At 42.8% G+C, this 12965-nt stretch overlaps 1 non-coding gene and 1 pseudogene across 1 annotated transcript; one reads left to right on the top strand and one right to left on the bottom strand.

The window, feature by feature from the left end:
• Positions 1–6106: 6106 nt before the first annotated feature.
• LOC121766221 lies at positions 6107–6213 on the bottom strand. The gene has a single exon (XR_006042950.1). It is a non-coding gene; the product is annotated as a small nucleolar RNA R71 (small nucleolar RNA).
• An 804-nt stretch (positions 6214–7017) lies between these two features.
• On the top strand, positions 7018–11852 carry LOC121764174 (annotated as a pseudogene).
• Positions 11853–12965: the final 1113 nt, after the last annotated feature.

Here is a 12965-nt window from a genome sequence, read left to right as displayed (position 1 = left end):
ATTAATTTTCGTTTAGAGGACGTGTGATCGTAGGATTCTCGTTATCATCCCGACTTTTGGAATTATAAGTACTTGATTCATGAAGAGTAAGAATATTGGATGCAAAAGAAAATTTTTAGAGAATGGCTTGCTTGGAGAAAATGGAATTCAAGGAGAATTATTTCAAGAAATGAAAATGCAATAGTACATGCTTACATAAGGAGAGATTCTCTACAAGCACAATCTTAGAAAAGAAATATACGCACAAGCTACTCTTTTACAATGATACAAGGTTTTGACTTGGCTTTTAACTACTTTGGGAAAATAGCCAATAAAGATGACATGAGCAAAATCTCCCTCTCCATCCTTCCCGATCTTGGATAGCCACAAGGTTCCAAAATGACACCAAGGAAATCTACAATGTTGAACAAAAGAGGTTAGAATGGAATCTCATAAGTAAAAGGGGAATGGGAAGCAAGCCCAAATAAGAGAGCTAAGGAAGTAGGCAAAATAGAGCAGCCAAGGAGCTGCAGTTAGAGCTGTGAGATCAGCCATATTCTGTCATATTTCAACTTTCATCATCTGAGAATCAAAACCAAACCGCCACAAGAAGGGAGGCTCAACCACAAGCCCAAAATAGAAGAGTAGAGTTCCCATTTATTGAGGCTCAAGGAGCCAGCCAAGAGAGGGAATCTATTTCCCAGAATTTCACCAAATAGGCAACAACAATTGGATTAACACATAGTAGAGATAAGCTGGCAGCCCTAAAATAGGAGACTTTGTCCCTAAGTTTCAAACACAAGAGGCCAATGTTGGCGCCTATATAAGGCTGCCTCCCCACCCCTTTTTCCTCCACCACTTTGACACCCCAAAATTTCATAAACATAAGAATTTCAGCGAGGAGGGCGAGGAGAGGCAGCGGCAATACGAAGGAACAGCCGCACAAACTGAGGATTCACCAAGTGAGGTAATCCCCACAACACCACACCATCGCATCATATAGACCAAGTAGATAGCCAAGAACATAGAAGCTCATTAGGATCCTCACAATAATGGCCCAAGTAAGTAGCACATAGGATGAGTATTAACAACGGCGGTAACAATCAACCAAGTATAACCTCATCATAATTTACAAAATACCAAAGCTATTGCTCAATCCAGTGAACTATGCATACTAAGACTTCATCGTGGAAACTCAAAACATAGCTACTGCCAAGATGAGAAGCTTAATACTAATAACCAAGGAAAAATGAGAAATTAGACTTAGCTTAAACGAGAGGCTGCCGGCAACGAAGGGAGCCACCGTGTGGACTCCGGGAAGCAGTAACGGCACCGATCGAAGGGAGAACGGTGTGCGAAGCAAGAGAGAGAGATGGGAGCGCCATGTGTCGACGAACCGGCGCTGAACGGAGGGAGCCGGCGAGAGTCTCCGGTGAGCGTCGTGGCTGCCTCGCAAAGGAGGAAGCGGAGAATGGCGACAGGCGGCGGTGGATCTGTTCGTCGGGCAGCCGGAGACGAAGACGGAGGCACTGCTTCTCGATTCCTCGGTCTAGAGATTTACCGAGTTGAAATGGAGAGAAAGCTGAGAGACGGCTGGCGCTGGCGGAGCTCCGGCGATCTGTTTGGACGGTGATGTCGCCGAGGAAGGAAGGGGAAGAAGCTGTTGTTCTTCTCCATTTGGGGAAAGAACAAATGGTGAAATTGAGATAGGAGGCGGAGCCGGCAGCACACCAGCGACGCAAGGGGGATGCGATTTCGCCGAAAGATGCGCAGTGAGAAGAAACCACCGCTACTGTGTTCCTCCAAATTGGGAATTTACGTTGAGAAGGTTTTTGTTTAAGCAAGAAGAAGAAATAGAAGTGAGAGAGAGAGAGGGAGCCCGACGGATGGAGTATAAATTGGGGCTACCCAATTCTAATTAGTTTGGGCCATTTCTTTAATTGGGCTAAGTCCCATATAATTTAATTAGGCTCTAAGTTTAAATGGTGGAGATAAGGTGGGTTATTTTAATTGGCAGATGGGCCGAGATTAATTGATGAGCTTGAGAATAAATTTGTGTCGGGAAAGAATTAATTTAAAGAATTGAGCTTGGAGCTTAGTTAATTAATTTCCGAATAATTTATCAAGTTTTCGAAGATGGAAAATGTTAAGTTGAAAGCGCAAAGAGCCGACCGGCGTCGCGGGGGCGGCCTTAAGAAAATTCAAAGAAAAGAATTAGAAGGGATTTTTCCAAGAATCCATATTTTATTAAATAAGAGCACAAATAATTGTGTTAGAGAAAATAGAATTTTTCAGAATTAGTAAAGAGAGTAATTAAACTCTGCAGAGTAGTGAAGCCCGAGGTAGGATTAGGAAAAATCCTATAAGACGAGACTAAGAAATAGGTACTACCCTTTAGGATGCATGCATTCTTTTCTCAGGAAAGATAGTTCGAGTACTAATTAGCGTGCTACGCTATTTATTTTCAAAGGATAAATTATTCAAGGGCAAGTGACGCCAAACGAGAGTTGTTATTTGGAGATAAGCGTATCAGGTGGGCTTTCTTTTAATATCCAGCACTATAGTGTGGATATAAAGCAAATGTTTTGAAGTTATGAAATACCTTTTTTTCTCAAAAATGGATATGCGATCATTTTAAAGTTGCTATCATGCCATAAAGTGTTTGTTTTCGAGACCTGTCTGTTAGAGCTATATGTTGTTGGTTTTGACTACGCCAAAACGTTACGATTTGGAATAGAGTGCGCAAGAGTCGTAAGCCATCCTAGAGAGGTTGGCCGGCGAGGGTGTTTGTTGAAGGTGGTCACCTTCACGGCACACTAGATTCTCAGACATGGTAGGATACACCAAGAACTTAGACTGCAGTCGGACTTTTAAGATCACAAAAGAATTTAGTTTGCTCGGGCCTTTTTGAGAAAAACCCGGTGTGATACTGTTGATGGATGACAACTTATATATGTATGTTTTATTTTCGGCACGTGTCCACTGAGTACTCCCGTACTCAGCCCTGCATGTATTTATAAATGTGCAGGTTGAACGTCAATAGGAAGGAATATTGATCGGAGTCGATGCTATTAAATAATCAGGTGGATTTCTCTACGATTCGTGTCTTCATACACGAAGTCGCGTAGTAAGGACCGATTCCGCTGTACTTTTATTAAATTGAGAATTTCAAGTCCCACCATCGAACTCTGATTTAGTTGATGAAATGATTGTTCTATTTTGAGACCATGTAACTGAATACTTTGCTTCTATCTTATGGTATTAATCGATTTGGCCTTTTTGGCAAGTCACTTGAGTTCTTTCCTCGTTTCGTTAATTCTGCTTATTAGTCACGGATTTCCCGCTTTTTCTATCATTAGCAAAGTGCGGTCGTGATAGAGTGGTATCAGAGCCTCAGTTTCCTTCCTGCTCTGAGATCCAAACATTTCTTCAGTCAAGATCTAGACTTGTTTATTAAATCATTCCAAGTAATCGACTCGATCAATGCTCCAATAAGAGACGTTCAACCAACCAAGATGAAAGTTGAGGAAGTGAAAAATTTTGAGATAGCTGATACAAAGTGTGACAAGAATATTTTACCTAGTTAAGAAAATAGAAAGAACCGAGAGGGAATAAATACTCTCCCTAGCGAATGTAGTTCAAACTGGGACTACGAAGGATGAACCATAAATCCTAATATTGCTTTCCCGAGAAATTATTTTTTGGATGATACGAGACAAGAGTTAAGCACGACAGTGTGATCCAAGGCGACACGATGTTTTCACAAAAAGAGCCAACGCCCAATGCGTAAGAGCACGAGAGGGGAAAATGTCAAGAAGAAAGACGAGGAACGGTGCTATAAGGGAATAGCACAAGATAGATCCTCACTGTGGCCAAGTCACTCATGTAGATCCAAAAGCAAGTGTTGATCCCATCACATTTCACGAGACCTTATAGAAACGCTCGATCTGAGATATGAACTTAGTCTAATGACGTTAGATCACACAATAAAGTGGCTCTAGTTGATGACTTTCCCTACATGGATTTTCATGCATGACAAACTCATTGTTTAGGATGTTTAGATGGGTGATTAACACATGTTGTTGAATCTTTTGAGGTATAAAGTATATGTTTCACCCACTTTTCAGCTATTTTTAGAGTTAACGAGTTTGTCGGAGTTTTGATGCAAGAACAGGTCTAAAACGGGTAAAACGGAGCGAACGGGCTGATCACAGAAATTTTCCCCGACCAGGCGATTTCCATATAAAAACGCCTGGTCGGACGTTAGCCGAAGACAACAGAAAGTTCGCTCGACCGGGCGTTTTTCATCCAACGAAACGCCCGGCCGGGCGTTTGATGACTTCGTCGCGATTTACCCAGAACGCCCGGCCGGGCATGTTCCCACTTACAAATCGTCGGGCCGGGCGATAGCTGCTATTGCCCACTTTTGCCTCTTTCTCACTCCGGATATAAAAGGGTTCTCATTCATTTCCAAACCCTAACTCCCACACTACGAATCTGAGCAAGAAAGCAAAGTTTTGAGAGGATTTGAAGTCAATGAGCTTCCCATTTTCAAGAGATTGAAGGAAGGAGACTCCCCACCATCAGTTCCACCATAGGGAGTTCTAGTTATCATTTCTATTATGTTTAGCTTTGACTATGAGTAGCTAAGCTTTTAGTAGGGATTTGGTGAAGTTTGAATGGATTGTATGGATTGAATCTATGGTTGAATGCATATCTATCTCTTTTGTTGGTTTTGTTGAGCATTGGTCTTTTAATATCTAATTGCTTAGCTACCAATTAGATAAATCTTGTGCCTAATTGATGTTATTGAGAAATACATGATTAGGATAGATGTGTAATCAACAACTCCGTGCATTACATGTAGTCGAGAGATGCATGAGCTAGAGAGAGGGCTTGGGTCCGTTGTGCTTTGAAGTAAATCTCGAATTGTATGGACGAGACTCCTACACTAGAGATTGACCCACGTGTTAGATGCACCCGAGAGGGGGTCTAACCGATTATCCCAACTTTCCTAACCACATTTGAGGCCCAATAGATGAGCATGACCCGTAGATGAAATCCTTGATCCATTCTAACGGATCCATTTCCCTATACTTTCCCAATTTGTGTGAAAACCTATCTTTGTTTGTTTGTTTTTCTTAGTTAATTGTCTTACTAGCTTAATTGTTCTTTGATCTTAGTTAAGAAAACCAAAAACCCCTTTTATTAGTCTAGATAGTGTTCAAAGTTGCATCATAGTACTCAAACCGGCTTTTAGTCTTCGTGGATCAATAATTTAGCTTGCCACGTGCTACTTAACTTGTACACTTGCGGGTGACGCTTTTGAATGCTAAATTAGCATGAGTCAAATTTTTGGCGCCGTTGCCGGGGACCGAATTTGCTTTTGTGTTTGATATTGTGAAAAGATAGAGAATACTAGTTTAGACATTTTACTTGCTTTATTTATTTAGTTTAGTTTTCTAGTTTAGCTCTAATTTGACTTTGTTTCCTCTCTTGTGTTGTGTAGGTTTTTATGCTCACGCGCTCAAGTCGTCTACCTCTTGAGCCGATTAATTTAGAGATAGAAGCCGCCAATAGACGAAGAGGAGGACGAAGGAGAAGAGCAAGAGCTCAACATCAAGTTGAGCCAATGGAAAATCCACATGGGAACAATGAGGGAGTTCCCCCTCCACCTCCACCTCCATTAAATCAAGACCAAATCATTCTCCAACTACAACAAGAAATGTCGGAGATGAGAAGGGAAAGAGAGGAGGAAAGGAGGCGAGAGGCTCCGGTTAGAGACGCATTTGGGAACGTCAATATCCCAACTCCACCTTATGATACAAGGGTGAATGCCAACAATTTTGAGTTGAAGACGGGATTGATTCAATTTGTGGAGCAACGTGTTTTCTCGGGAAGGCCCACGGAGGATCCTAATAGGCACTTAGCTAAATTCTTGGAGATTGCCAATACAACTAAGCTTAATGGGGTTCCCGATGATACAATCAAACTTAGGCTATTTCCATTCTCATTGTCGGGATATGCTAGAGATTGGTTTGATAACCTTGAGTCGGGCTCGGTTACAAGTTGGGATGACTTAGCCCAAAAGTTTTTGGATCGATTCTTCCCTCTAAGCTCCACTCTCAACCTCCAAGCAGAGATCTCCCACTTTAAAATGAAGGGCCAAGAGTCTATGTTCGAGGCTTGGGAGAGATTCAACGCCTTGCTAAAGAAATGCCCCAACCATGGGCTATCTCCGGGCCATCAAGTGAGCCTCTTCTACAATGGATGCTCGGAGTTTATCAAGAGTCAATTAGACTTTGGTTCGGGGGGTTCATTCTTGGACAAAAGGGTCGAGGAGTGCAAGAAGATGCTTCAAAGGATTGCCTATACTAGCAAGGGTTGGAGCTCGGGCCGAGATAGTTCAATGCCGGTAGCTTCGGTTGTGGATTCGGATGCATTCAATCTTCTCAACCAACAAATGATGTTGTTGAATCAAAAGGTGGATGGCCTTAGTTTGGGAGTGGCACCTATGGGAGAGCCTTTACATACCGTGGAAGATGTCAATTATGTGCATCAAGGAGGGAATCAAAGGAACTTCTACAACTATCGCCCTAACAATGGGGGTGGTAATTACCAAGGCTATCGCTCACCCTTTAATGCACATCCAAACCTTTCTTATGGCAATCCAAACAATGCTATCCAACCACCTCCACCACCTCGTTTTCCTACACCTAGTGGGTCGACAAGTGGGGCCGCTAATGTGCCCACCAATTCTAAACCTTCAAGTGATGATGTCACCCATGAGCTTCTAAAAGCTCTAATGGAGAAGACCGATGGAATCATGGCATAATCTACTAAGAGAATTGATAAGGTTGAGACGGCGGTAGTGGATGTCACCATGAGAATGGGGGCTTTGGAGCATCAAATGAGTCAAATTGCCCAAGCCGTGGGTCAACTTCATCAACAGGGGCAATTCCCAAGCAACACCATTCCTAACCCAAAGGATTGCAAGGCTATCAATTTGAGGAGTGGAACAAGCTATAAGTGCCCCCTATGCCCGAAAAGGAAGCTATTGTGCAACCCGATGAAGAAGAGACAATAGAGGTGGAGACACCAACGAAGAGCCCACCAAAAGATCAAGCCGAGACAATAGTTCCTCCTAAGCCCACGGAAGTTAAACTTCCTTTCCCTCAAATGATGCAAACGAAAAAGAAGGATGAACAATTTTCAAGATTTTTGGATATCTTTAGGAAAGTTCAAATTAACATCCCTCTTGTTGAAGCACTTCAACAAATGCCAAGTTATGCAAAGTTCCTCAAGGATGTGGTCTCACAAAATAGGAAATGGGGGCACTATGAGACGGTCAACTTGACGGAGAGTTGTAGTGCAATTATTCAAAGGAAGTTGCCGGCCAAAATGCAAGATCCGGGAAGCTTCACTATTGAGTGCACTATTGGAAATTGCTTTGTGGAGAATGCCTTGTGCGATCTAGGGGCTAGCATTAATCTTATGCCATTGTCCTTCTTCAACAAGTTGAATATTGGTAAATTGAGATCGACTAGCATTACTTTGCAAATGGCGGATAGATCGGTAGCATATCCCTCGGGCATAGTTGAAGATATATTGGTGAGGGTGAATGTCTTCATATTCCCCGTTGACTTCGTGGTGTTGGACATGGAAGAGGATAGAATTGTACCTCTTATTTTAGGAAGACCGTTCCTTGCCACCGGGAAGGCCATGATTGATGTTTCAAAGGGGGAACTTACACTTCGCCTCAATGATGAGAGTGCGACATTTTCGATATATGAGGCCTTAAAGAGGCATGATGTGGAACCAGGAGTAAGCCTACAGCATTGCAATGTTGTGACCGTGATGGATGAGTGTGTTGGAGGAGTGGCACCGGCCTCTTACTTGGATGATCAATTAGAGAGATGCATTTCTCATTCCATGTATTCTTCTCATTCTTTTGATATTTTGGTTGCTAACCCCGAGTTGTTGGAATTTGTAGGTGCTTTGGACTCGGCTAAAGAGATCCCTAGATCACTTTGTCCACAATTTCTACCTCTTAGGAGTGGAAGTGAAGATAGCAATAAAGAAGGGGAAAACAAGAAGCTTGAGTTGAAGCCACTTCCACTACACTTGCAATATGCATTTCTTGGAGGGAATGACACTTTTCCGGTAATTGTATCATCTTCTCTCTCTAGTTTCGAGTTGGATAAATTGTTGAGAGTTCTTAGGAAGCATAAGAGTGCCATTGGGTGGTCCATATCAGACATCAAGGGAATACCCAACCGTTTGCATGCATAGAATTCATTTAGAAGAGGGGTATAAGCCTAAGGTACAAAACCAAAGGCGACTAAACCCTATTATGCAAGATGTGGTTAGAAAAGAAGTGTTGAAATGGTTAGATGCCGGTATGATATATGCTATATCCGACAGTGAGTGGGTGAGTCCTACTCAAGTGGTGTCTAAAAAGGGGGGCACCACTGTGGTGAAAGGGAAAAATGATGAGTTGATAGCTACTAGAGTGGTGTCCGGGTGGAGAGTTTGCATTGACTATCGCGCTTTAAATTTGGCCACTAGGAAAGATCACTTCCCCCTTCCATTTATTGATCAAATGTTGGATAGGTTAGCCGGACATGAGTATTATTGTTTTCTTGATGGTTATTCGGGATATAACCAAATTTTGATAGCTCCCTAGGATCAACATAAGACGACTTTTATGTGTCCCTATGGTGTCTATGCATTTAGGAGAATGTCTTTTGGGCTTTGTAATGCCCCGGCTACTTTTCAAAGATGTATGATGTCCATTTTTCATGATATGGTTGAGAATATTATGGAGGTTTTCATGGATGACTTCTCTATTTTTGGTATGACATTTGATAGTTGCTTGGATAATCTAACCAGAGTTTTGCAGAGATGTGAGGAGACCAATCTAGTACTCAATTGGGAGAAATGTCATTTTATGGTCCGTGATGGGATCGTGTTGGGACACAAAATTTCAGCCGGAGGACTTGAAGTGGATAGAGCCAAGATAGTTGCCATTGAGCAATTGCCACATCCTTCTAGTGAGAAGGCCGTGAGGAGCTTCCTAGGCCATGCGGGGTTCTATAGGAGTTTCATCAAAGATTTTTCACATATTGCTAGACCCCTTTGCCATCTACTAGCTAAAGATGTAAAATTTGATTTCACTCTTGAATGTGCGCAGGCATTTGAGAAGCTCAAGGCGGCATTGGTGAGTGCCCCAATCTTGATCTCCCCCGATTGGTCTCAACCTTTCGAGATCATGTGTGATGCAAGTGATGTGGCGGTAGGCTCGGCTTTGGGACAAAAGAGAGACAAGATATTCCGGGTGATATATTATGCTAGTAGGACATTGGATTCGGCTCAAGCTAACTACACCACTACCGAGAAGGAAATGCTTGCGGTGGTCTACTCTTTTGACAAGTTCCGCCCTAACCGTATTGGCGCCAAAACTATTGTCTTTACTGATCATGCCGCCATCCGCCATCTCTTTGTTAAGCAAGATGCAAAACCAAGGCTTATAAGGTGGATCTTGCTCCTTCAAGAATTTGATTTGGAGATCCGAGATAGAAAAGGGTGTGAGAATGTGGTGGCGGATCATCTCTCAAGATTGGAGCATGCTAGTGAAGAGGAAAAAATTGAAGTTGGTCATCAATGAAGAATTCCCGGATGAGCACTTGTTTTATGTGGCTCAAGGCAAGGTGGCATGGTATGCAAATATAGTGAATTATCTGGTTGCCGAGGTGGTTCCAGATGGGCTCACAGATTATGCAAAGAAGAAGTTCTTCCATGATGTGAAATTTTATTTTTGGGATGAACCTTGCCTCTTTAGAAGATGCGCCGACATGGTGATAAGAAGATGTGTTCCTCAAGAGGAATGGGAGTCCGTTATTATGCATAGTCATTCCGCACCTAGTGGGGGGCATTTTGGAGCAAACCGGACCGCAATGAAGGTACTTCAAAGCGGCCTCTATTGGCCAAGTATCTATGGTGATTGCCATAAATTTGTGATGTAATGCAATGAGTGCCAAAGGACCGGGGGGTGTCAAAGAAGAAGGAGATGCCAATGACCCCAATTGTGGAAGTTGAGTTGTTTGATGTTTGGGGGATTGACTTCATGGGCCCCTTTCCATCATCATTTGGCTATGAGTATATTCTTTTGGCGGTAGACTATGTGTCTAGATGGGTAGAGGCTATTCCTACCCACACCAATGACTCCGAAGTCGTGACTAAATTTGTGCAAAAGAATATTTTTACAAGATTTGGCACTCCACGAGCTCTAATTAGTGATGGAGGTTCCCACTTCAACAATCGTTTGTTGGAAAGTGTGCTTGCTAGATATGGAGTGAAGCATAGAGTAACAACACCTTACCATCCTCAAGCTAATGGACAAACCGAGTTAGCAAACCGAGAGGTGAAGCAAATTCTTGAGAAGACAGTGAGTACAAACCGAAAGGATTGGTCACTAAAGCTTGATGATGCATTATGGGCATATAGGACGGCTTATAAGACTCCCATTGGGATGTCGCCGTATCAATTGGTATTTGGGAAATAGTGCCACCTTCCGGTAGAGAAGGAGCATCGATCATATTGGGGAGTGAAGAAATTAAACTTGGATTTCTTAAAGGCCGGAAAGGAGAGAATGCTTCACCTCAATTTGCTAGATGAGTTTAGGAATGAGGCTTATGCCAATTCTTCTATCTATAAGGCAAGGTTGAAGACATATCATGACAAGATGATTGAAAAAAAAGAGTTCTTTCCAGGAGATGCGGTGTTACTCTTCAACCATAGATTGAGGTTATTTCCGGGCAAGCTCAAGTATAAATGGTCCGGGCCCTTCACTATAAAAAATGTGATGACCAATGGAACAATGGAGCTTATTGGGCACGATGGAAGCACTTTCATGGCAAATGGCCACAACATCAAGAAGTTCTACTCCAAAGATCAACAAGATGAGGTGTTTGTTATGGCCTTGACCGAGTGAAGAGGAGCTTGAAGACCGTCGGGCAAACGACGTTAAACAATTGCGCTATGGGGGAGGCAACCCCTAGTAGTTTTAGAGCAGGAAAATAGGTTTGGTTAAAAAAAAAAGAAAGTGCAGAGTCCAGAAAGTTCGCTCGACCGGGCGTTTTTGAGAAGCAAAAACGTCCGACCGGGCGTTTCAAGAGGGAGTCCAGAAAGTTTGCTCGACCGGGCGTTTTGTAACTTTCAAATCGCCCGGCCGGGCGTATAGACGCGTATATAGTGCAGGCACTCGACTTTCAGTGCATTTCTTCCCCAATTTCTCCCGGTGAGACGAACCCTAGCCCCAAATCCGAAATTTCTCTCAATTCATCTCTTCTAACCTCACTTCCACACTTTAATCTCACTTCTATTCTCTCTTTTACACATTTCTAACCAATTAATCGGTGAATTTTGATAAGAACAAGGCAAGAAGCTAATTTTTGATTTCCACTTTTATTAAACCTCAAAGGTATGAATTTTTCCCTCTTATCTTCTTTACCCATGGATTATTGTTAACTCTTGAGTGATTTATGCAAGAAAATGATGAATTTGTGCATAGTTGTGGGTTTTTGAGGATTTTTGAGGATGCAATGTTTGGTTTGGTTTGGTTTGTTGTTAATTCTTGAATTCATTGTGGAATGTGGACTTGAATGAGTGGATTTGTGGCCTTTGTTGGATAATGTGCTTTGAACTTGGTTGTTGTTGAAACTTGTGAGTGAGATGAGTTCAATTTTTGGAAAAAGTTGTGAGATTGAGTTTGAGCGAGGTGTAAATTGTTATATGTGGAGTGTTGAATTGTGATATCTTGGGATGAATGTTTGATAGGCATCACTTGAGCTTTACATTTGGATTATGTTCTTAGTGTTAGGTATGTGGTTTGATAGTTTGTATATAAGCACACTATGGGGGGTGATGCCTACAATGACTTGTGTTGAATTGTACTCCATGTGCTATTTTGTTTATGATTGATGAAATGTGAGCTAAGATTTGAGGAGTACTTTCACGTGATTTGATTGTTTGATTCTCTAGGTTTTGGTTATATTGCTATCTAATACTCCCTATTTGTAGGTACACAAATGGTTCTAAGTGCACGGACATGCGGTGTCAACCTTCGAAGCGAGGAGGAGATTGACCGGTGGAAAGCCTTGGCCAAGCTTGATTACAAGGTTGCCAAGCAACCATGCCGGGACTTACTTCAAAGGCTCGGTCTACTCCAATGTTTCGATGAGCTTTGCGCGGTTGGGGAGCTTACTGGGATCTTCACTAGCGAGATCGTTTCCTTCCATCGCCTAACGTTGGAATTCTTGACCACGTTAGAGGTGGTGATGAACAGAAGGGCGGTCGCATCAATAAAGTTCCGACTAAGAAATGAGGAATACGAGCTGCCCATGGGAGAATTGAAGGCCATATATGGGATTACAACGGATGAATTTGAGATGCCTTGGCAATTCAAGAATAGCTCATTTTGGAATGCGATCACCCTTGAGACAGATGGGTTCAAGGCCAACCGGGCTAAGAGCTCCATGATCCGCAACCCAGTCCTCTACATGATCCAAAAGGCATGCAATAGTCATCCTTTTGCCCGAACTGAAGTGGGAAGTGTACAGAAAGATGAACTATTTCTACTATGGTGCCTCGTCCATGGGAGGCCAATGAACATGGCTCACTTCATGATCAAGAATGTCGAGCGAGCCTCCAGGAGGACGGTGGGCACCATTTGTTGTGGAGCTGTAGTGGGTGCAATTGCGCGCCATTTGAGGGTCAACACAAGGGGCTTCCAATAGGATCATGGGCCCACCCTGCTAGATATCGAGGCCCTCCGGAGATCTCATGACATTGGAGTGTCGCTGGGTCGTCATGCTTATTTCCTCCAAAGAGCGAATGATCACTTTCCTCTTCCGGACCCTATCAATACATATATCAGGGGGTCCACTGATAAGAGGAATTGGAAGATGAACTCCTCCGTCCACCAA

This window comes from Salvia splendens, chromosome 14 (assembly GCF_004379255.2).
Source record: "Salvia splendens isolate huo1 chromosome 14, SspV2, whole genome shotgun sequence".
Classification (NCBI taxonomy): domain Eukaryota; kingdom Viridiplantae; phylum Streptophyta; class Magnoliopsida; order Lamiales; family Lamiaceae; genus Salvia; species Salvia splendens.
The sequence above is the reverse complement of the archived record's forward strand: the minus strand, read 5'-3'. Positions and strand labels throughout refer to the sequence as shown.